A 6,896-nucleotide genomic window follows, 5' to 3' on the forward strand; every position below is an offset into this window, starting at 1 on the left:
ATTAGCGTAACATTCTCCAGGAACTTCCCGTCAACGGTAGGAAACAGTTTAGACTCATATACCTATTAGAGTATCAGGGAGCAGTTTAACCTCATATACCGATTGGAGGATTGAGAAGCAGTTTATACTCGTATACTCTTCGGAGTATCGCCGTTCTCATTTGGCTTATCCCAGCGTTATGACGCCGGCTTCAAGCAAGGTCTGGATGCTATTATTTAAAGTAAAGCATGCCTTGGTCGGATGAAGGATCCTCCTGTGGTACGCGTAGTACTTCGGATCTGTAGTATTGTCAGCTTCCTCCTGATTTGTGATAGGTGGCAGCTTGATCTTGTTGTTTTCAAGAAGGGTATCGAAGATGGCTGGAACGTCTTCATCCTTGAATGAGTACTCTTTTTGGAGCCTCGGATCCGAACTATTCTGCTGTCTTCGGGACTGCTGTTGCGATGTCTGATTAACGTTAACAACTGTTGTAGGTGTCTTCCCTTCCTCATGGGAAATGAGACTCGGATTCAGAGGGTTAGTCATCGGGAGGGTTAGTCATCGGTTGGCATCTTTCAACCTTCCTCCTTCTAAGGAATCATTCGGCCTGTTCTCCGCACGCCTTCAACTCTCTCCAGGTATTGAGTGGCTCTACTCCCATAACGTCCAAGATGTTAATGGACAAGTTATTATGACAGGTTTGCAAGATGAATTCCTCCGTGACGGGATCCTTGCAGTTCATTGCCTAATTGCGAAAGCGTTTGATGAAGGTATCCACCGACTCTCCGTCTTTTTGTTTCTCGTCGAAGAGTGTCCTGATCGACACTTCGACGTCATCATCGAAGAAATGAGCGAGGAACATGCTTTCCAGGTCCTCCCAGCTGTTGATGCTTCCGGGCTTGAGGCGGCGGTACTAATCGAAGGCGGGCCCGCGAAGTCCACCGACTCTCCGTCTTTTTGTTTCTCATCGAAGAGTGTCCTGATCGACACTTCGGCGTCATCATCGAAGAAATGCGTGAGGAACATGCTCTCCAGGTCCTCCCAGCTGTTGATGCTTCCGGGCTTGAGGCGACGGTACCAATCGAAGGCGGGCCCGCGAAGTGTGCCAACAAATGACCGGACCATCAGAGGCTCGTTGCCAGAGATCACTCCCAAATGGGACTTGAAATAGATCAGGTGCTGAGTGGGGGAACCATTCCCATCGAACGGCGTGAAGTTGATCAGGTTGAACTTCGCCGGATACGGAATCGATTCACATTCTTTCGGGTAAGGACACGGAATGCCGGTCTTCTTTACCTTTTGAGCAGACATTAAAGCGTTAATTTTTCTTTCGAGATCCTTCATCTTTTCGGCCTCATCTATATCCTGTTTGAAGTTCTCTTTTTGTTTGGCCAAGGCATCCTCAACCATTTTAGTGATCTCGTCTGTGCTAATCATCAACACTTCGCGGGATTGACCTAGGCTAGATACCATTTTATCAGAAGCGATTGCAGAGTTAGCATCTGACACTTCGTCATCCGAGGATAATCCTTGATTCATTCTCTGATAGTCCCTTTGTCTAACGGTTCTCGACCGTAACCGAGTTATACGTTGGGATATGTCCGAAAGATCGACCGTAACCGAGTTATACGTTGGGATATGTCCGAAAGATGACAAGGATTGAAGTTTCGCGTTGACTTCCCCTTATCAACCATATTAACTGTGACTTTTGAAGTTTCGCGTTGACTTCCCCTTATCAACCATATTAACTGTGACTTCTGGAAGTTCATCATCTCGCACAGTTGGACTTTTTCTACAGAAACGCCTTGGCTTGGTCTTTGGAGTTCTGGGCGAGATCCTTTCAAATATCGAGACCCTCTGTGGAGCGGTCTTGGGGAAGCTACACACTGATAATACTGCCCTGATAATTTTGATACACGGACAGTGAGAGTCCGCTTCCTGAGTACTTCTCTTTCGAGATTTATTCGTACCCCCAGCCCGATAGTACAACTCATCGACGTTGCGGTCAGAGCAACCTATCGGCTGTTTACATAAATTCTCAGGTATAACACATTCTTCTGTTTGCCACGTTTTCCTCTGAGTAAACATCGCCTTGTTGGCGTCTACAAGAGTCACATGCTTGGAATCACACCTTTGTGAGGATGAAACCTTAACAGGCTCTTGATTTTCTGCGCGCACCGGCAAGCGGGCCATTGCAGAAATCATTTTGTTAGGAGGTCACGTACGACCCCCAGTCCGGATGTTGGCTCGAAGCTCCTTCAACGGTCTCAAGCTTTCCTTAACAAGCGCTTTTCCTCGATCCTCGGGTAGAGAACCGATGTGATCCTTCAATGGGACTCTAGCTTTAGGGAGATCAACGTTGTCATAGAGCTTCACCGGAAGTGCGGGAGCAATAGGAGTGGAATCTGGAGTTGACAAAGGCCGGAAGGTAGCTTCGGATGCTTTTTCCTTAGGCGTTGATTTGGTTTTTGGCGCCCAAACTTGTTTGGATCTCGGCGATCTCTTAACTGCCTCTTCCTTTTGCATTTCCTGTGCTTTTCACACAAGGGTCCGGGCATTCATAAGCAAGGCGCGACGCTTCTGGATTCGCTCCTCGAGAGTAGAGCGGGTTCTTTGGACATGAACCCATTCGTTAATTGGAGATCGAGAGGAGGATTCCGATGCTGGTCGTGGCGACATATTAGCCATTGGCGCTTTCTGAGCTCCAGATCTGCTTGGTAATGGAGTTCATCCATCTAATCCAAAGCCTTGGCGAATTGGCGCGCGAGGCGTTGCCGTTTCCTTTGACGTGCTCTCTTTGATAGAGTTGGCGCGCCTTCAGCAGTCGAATCCTTTATCGTGAAGGAGTTCAGATCTGCAGATCTGGTCTTATTGGATACCGACAGACCGTTGCAAGGTACGACTATAGCATCGGCTATGGGGAGATCTATTTCTTGGTTCTTCAGATCTGGAGACCGACAGATCTTCTGGGAGGAGGAGGCCTTCCTGCACCTGCAAGGAGAGGCAGATCTGGAGGAGGAGGAGGAGACATACTCCTCGAACTTCTGCTGGTCGAACTCGTATTCGACCTCTTCAGCCACGGGAATCTTGATCGTTGGCTGCGGCACGACAACCTCGGCAGCGAGGCTGTTGGCTCCCACTGTGGTCGCCAGTTTGTTTGCGGTGAAAGTTGCTGTCTTCATTGCTATCGAATCTATTACAACTTTAGTCATTACAATAAACTCGAATAAAATAAAAAGTTGATCTTTTTATAAGATCTCCTTACACAATGAAAATAAAACAAGTTTACAACTTTGTCAAACAAACGCAGGGAGATCGTTTATCGATCTTCTGCTTGCGTGGGTGTCTTTGCCTATACCGGGGTTTATCCATGGACCACCGTCGATCAGATCTGATTGCTAAAAAATTGGGCAGAGCTTCGTCTATCCGCGAAGGGATCAAGAAACCGTAGCTCTTATCTCGGCGAAGCGAGATAATCACTCTTCTTAAGATTATCGCAACGGGATAATTTTAAGGAACGGATCCGGGAAACTGTAGATCTGATGAATCTCTCTCTTACGTTGAAGAACTCGATCTGATCTCTCCTTCTCCTCTCTGAAATTCGTGTACCTTCAGTCTTCAATCCGGCAGGGCTTCGCCTAATCTCCAAAATTCCAGATCTGAAAAAATGAGGACGCGGGGCTGTATTTATAGGCTCCAGGGGGTTTCGGGTGGTTAAAACCACCTAAAAGGCCACTTCTACATTGGAGACACCCCAGGGTGTCTCAAACTGGGTTGAGACACCCTAGGGTGTCTCGGGTGGGTTAAGACACCTCGGGGTGTCTCATTCAAGCTGAGACGCCGTATTATGCCTGTTTGATTGTTTCCGCCGTAAATTCTTCGTCCGAACTCGGATTTGAGTAATTCAAAGTGCGTTGGAAAGCCGACAAAGCATTCTATGAGCTCCAATGATTAAATCATCCACAGAATAAATGAGACACGAAGGGTATTTCACCATTTGTGAACGATACGAGGTTCCCGACCGGTTTATATCTTCATCATTCTAAAGTTCCGTTGTTTCACGTAGTTCGTCGGTTTACTTCAAGCGTTCACCGACATCAATCAAGGTTCTATGAACCAGATGGTGACGTTCATCGTCATTTCTTAACACTGAGCTGTTCGTGGAGACCTATAGGCAATTTTCGATGCCTACATATATGATGGTGACTGAAGCTGTTAAAGAGGCTTTGTGGTTGCATGGATTATTGGAGAACTTGGGGATTACACAGGAGACCCTTCAGGTATATTGTGATAGCATGTCAGCTATCTATTTGGCGAAGAACCAGGTTTATCATGCGCGCACGAAGCACATTGATGTCAGATTCCACTTTGTTCGTGAGAACCAGGTTTATCATGCGCGCACGAAGCACATTGATGTCAGATTCCACTTTGTTCGTGACGTTTTGGATAATGGAAATGTCATATTGGAGAAGGTCCACACGAAGGACAACCCTGTAAATATATTGATCAAAGTTGTTTCAGATGTGAAGTTTGGTCATTGTTTGGAGCTTTTGAACATTCTTCGGTGTTGAGGCCTTTGGAGGTCATTTGGGTGAACTACGTGAATGCTTGATTCCTTGGGCAAGAGGATACGTAGGTAGTTAATTTGATGTAGCCGATTTGGTGAGTTGATACCGACATTTGGAGAGTGTTTACTTTCTCATTTGGGTTCTCAACTTGTTGTGGATTGAGTCCATTGTCGTAAATTATTTCACTTCATACTAGACGCAACAAGTGAGACATTTGGTTTGGTTGGTATCGGCTTAGTTTTGAAAAACTTCACCGAGGTGGATAATTGTTGGATAGCGCGTGGGAGGCTAAGAACTAGTGGGTTCAGCTACAAAGGGATGCGCGTGGGAGGCTAAGAACCAGCGGGTTCAGCTGCAAAGGGGATCTTTTATTATTCTCTGGACGCGTGATGAGCTTGTTTTTGGAGAAAACGCTACAAGGAGAATTTTTTCGGCTGTGAGAATTTTTCGGCTGCAGCAAGAAGAAAAGCAAAGAAGGTTCGTGTCGAATTTGAGAGCACTCTTTGGAGCCAAATTTGAGAGGGTTTGTGCATCCTTTTGAGAGAGAAATTGTGAGAGTTTTGAGAGATTGTTTGAGGGTTTAATTTGGAGGGTTTGTGCATCCTTTTGAGAGAGAAATTGTGAGAGTTTTGAGAGATTGTTTGAGGGTTTAATTTGCGTGATTATAAACCCTATTTGTATTCTCTTTCTCTCTAGTAGTAGATCTTCCCCCCTCACCCTGTGGACGTAGACAACTTGCCGAACCACATAAAATAGTTTGTCTTGCTGTGATTTGTAATAGCTTGTAGGTTCCCTTGACAAGAGTGTATATCTCACTTTGTTAAGATATTGCACTTTGGTTTCTTGTTTCCTTGGTGAAACGAGAATTTCATTGTGATCTAATCTCTTGTTGTGCACCTTACGCACCGGAGGTGCTGCTGAAATTTCCGCTGCGCACAACAATACATATGTATAGAGACTATACCACTTCAAATTCTTCTTATGGCCCCTAATTCTAAAAAAGTGTTGGATGTTAAAATATTTTTTTTCGGAAGTGCTTTTCAAAACACATACATGCATTATTTGCGGAGAAAGTTGTTGTATTCATTGCTGTATTCATTACAACTTCAATCGTTACAATGAAACAAAAAAAGATTGTCTTTTTATAAGATCTTTACACAATGAAAACAAAAAAAAGTTACAACTCTCGTCCAAACAAACACAGAGATCGTTTATCGGTCTTCTGCTTGCGTGTGTCTTTGGCCTGTGACGGGGACGTCAATATCCGTGGACTACCTGGCACTCAGATCTGTTCTGAAAAATCGTGAGATCTAGAAGCCTGAAGCGTCTATCTCGGCTAAAACGAGATATCTGCTCTTCTTAGTGATTACCGGCGAAGGGTAATACTAAGGAAAAAGGGGGACGGGTGATGAAGATTCTGATGAAGACCTCTCCTCTCCTTGTTGAAGCGCTCGACCACTCTTCACTGCAGCAGGGCTTCGCCAATCTTCTCCAAAAATCCAGATCTACAAAAATGAGGCCCAAGGGGGCTATTTATAGGTAATGGGGAGCACCTAGGGTGCCTAGACACCCTAGGGTGTCTCAGAAAATCCGAGACACCCCTAGGGTGTGGGTGTCTCAGAAAATCCGAGACACCCCTAGGGTGTCTCAGAATTTCCGAGACACCCCTGGGGTGTCTCGGAAATTCCGAGACACCTTGGGGTGTCTCGAAAATTTCCGAGACACCCCTGGGGTATCTCGGAATTTCTGAGACACCCCTTAGGGTGTTTTGGAACTCCTGAGACTCCGTTGAGGTGTATTCAATTGTTTTCACCGTAAATTCTTCGTCTGAACTCGGATTTGAGTGATTCCAATTGCGTTGGATGCATGACGAAGAGTTCGATTCGCTCTGGTAGTTGGATTATCTGTAGAGTGGTCGAGACATGAGGGGCATCGTCCTTTTTGTGAACGTCACCGGATTCCCGATTGGCCCGGGTCTTCGTTGTTCCGAAATCCTATCAGCTCACGTAGTTCGTCGATTCACTTCAATCGTTCATCGACGTCAATTGAACTCCTGTGGATCGGATCTCATGTGGATTGGACGGTTACGTTCATCGTCGCTCGTTAACGCTGAACCGGTTGTGGAGAACTATAGGCAATTTTCGATGCCTACAGATACCCCCTCCAAAGTGTTCCGGACTCGTTTCTTTTATAGAAGAGGCTGGAATACTTTGGATGTGATTGATCTGGCCTTTAGTCGGTGTAGTTAGCTTCAACTCTTGACTCTTTCGATTTTCGGTCTATTCGATGCTTTGACGAATAGCCGAAGTTCTTCCGGCACTGCGTTTATCGCTTGGCCGTCGTCGGAGT

This window comes from Asparagus officinalis, chromosome 3, assembly GCF_001876935.1.
Source record: "Asparagus officinalis chromosome 3, Aspof.V1, whole genome shotgun sequence".
NCBI lineage: Eukaryota > Viridiplantae > Streptophyta > Magnoliopsida > Asparagales > Asparagaceae > Asparagus > Asparagus officinalis.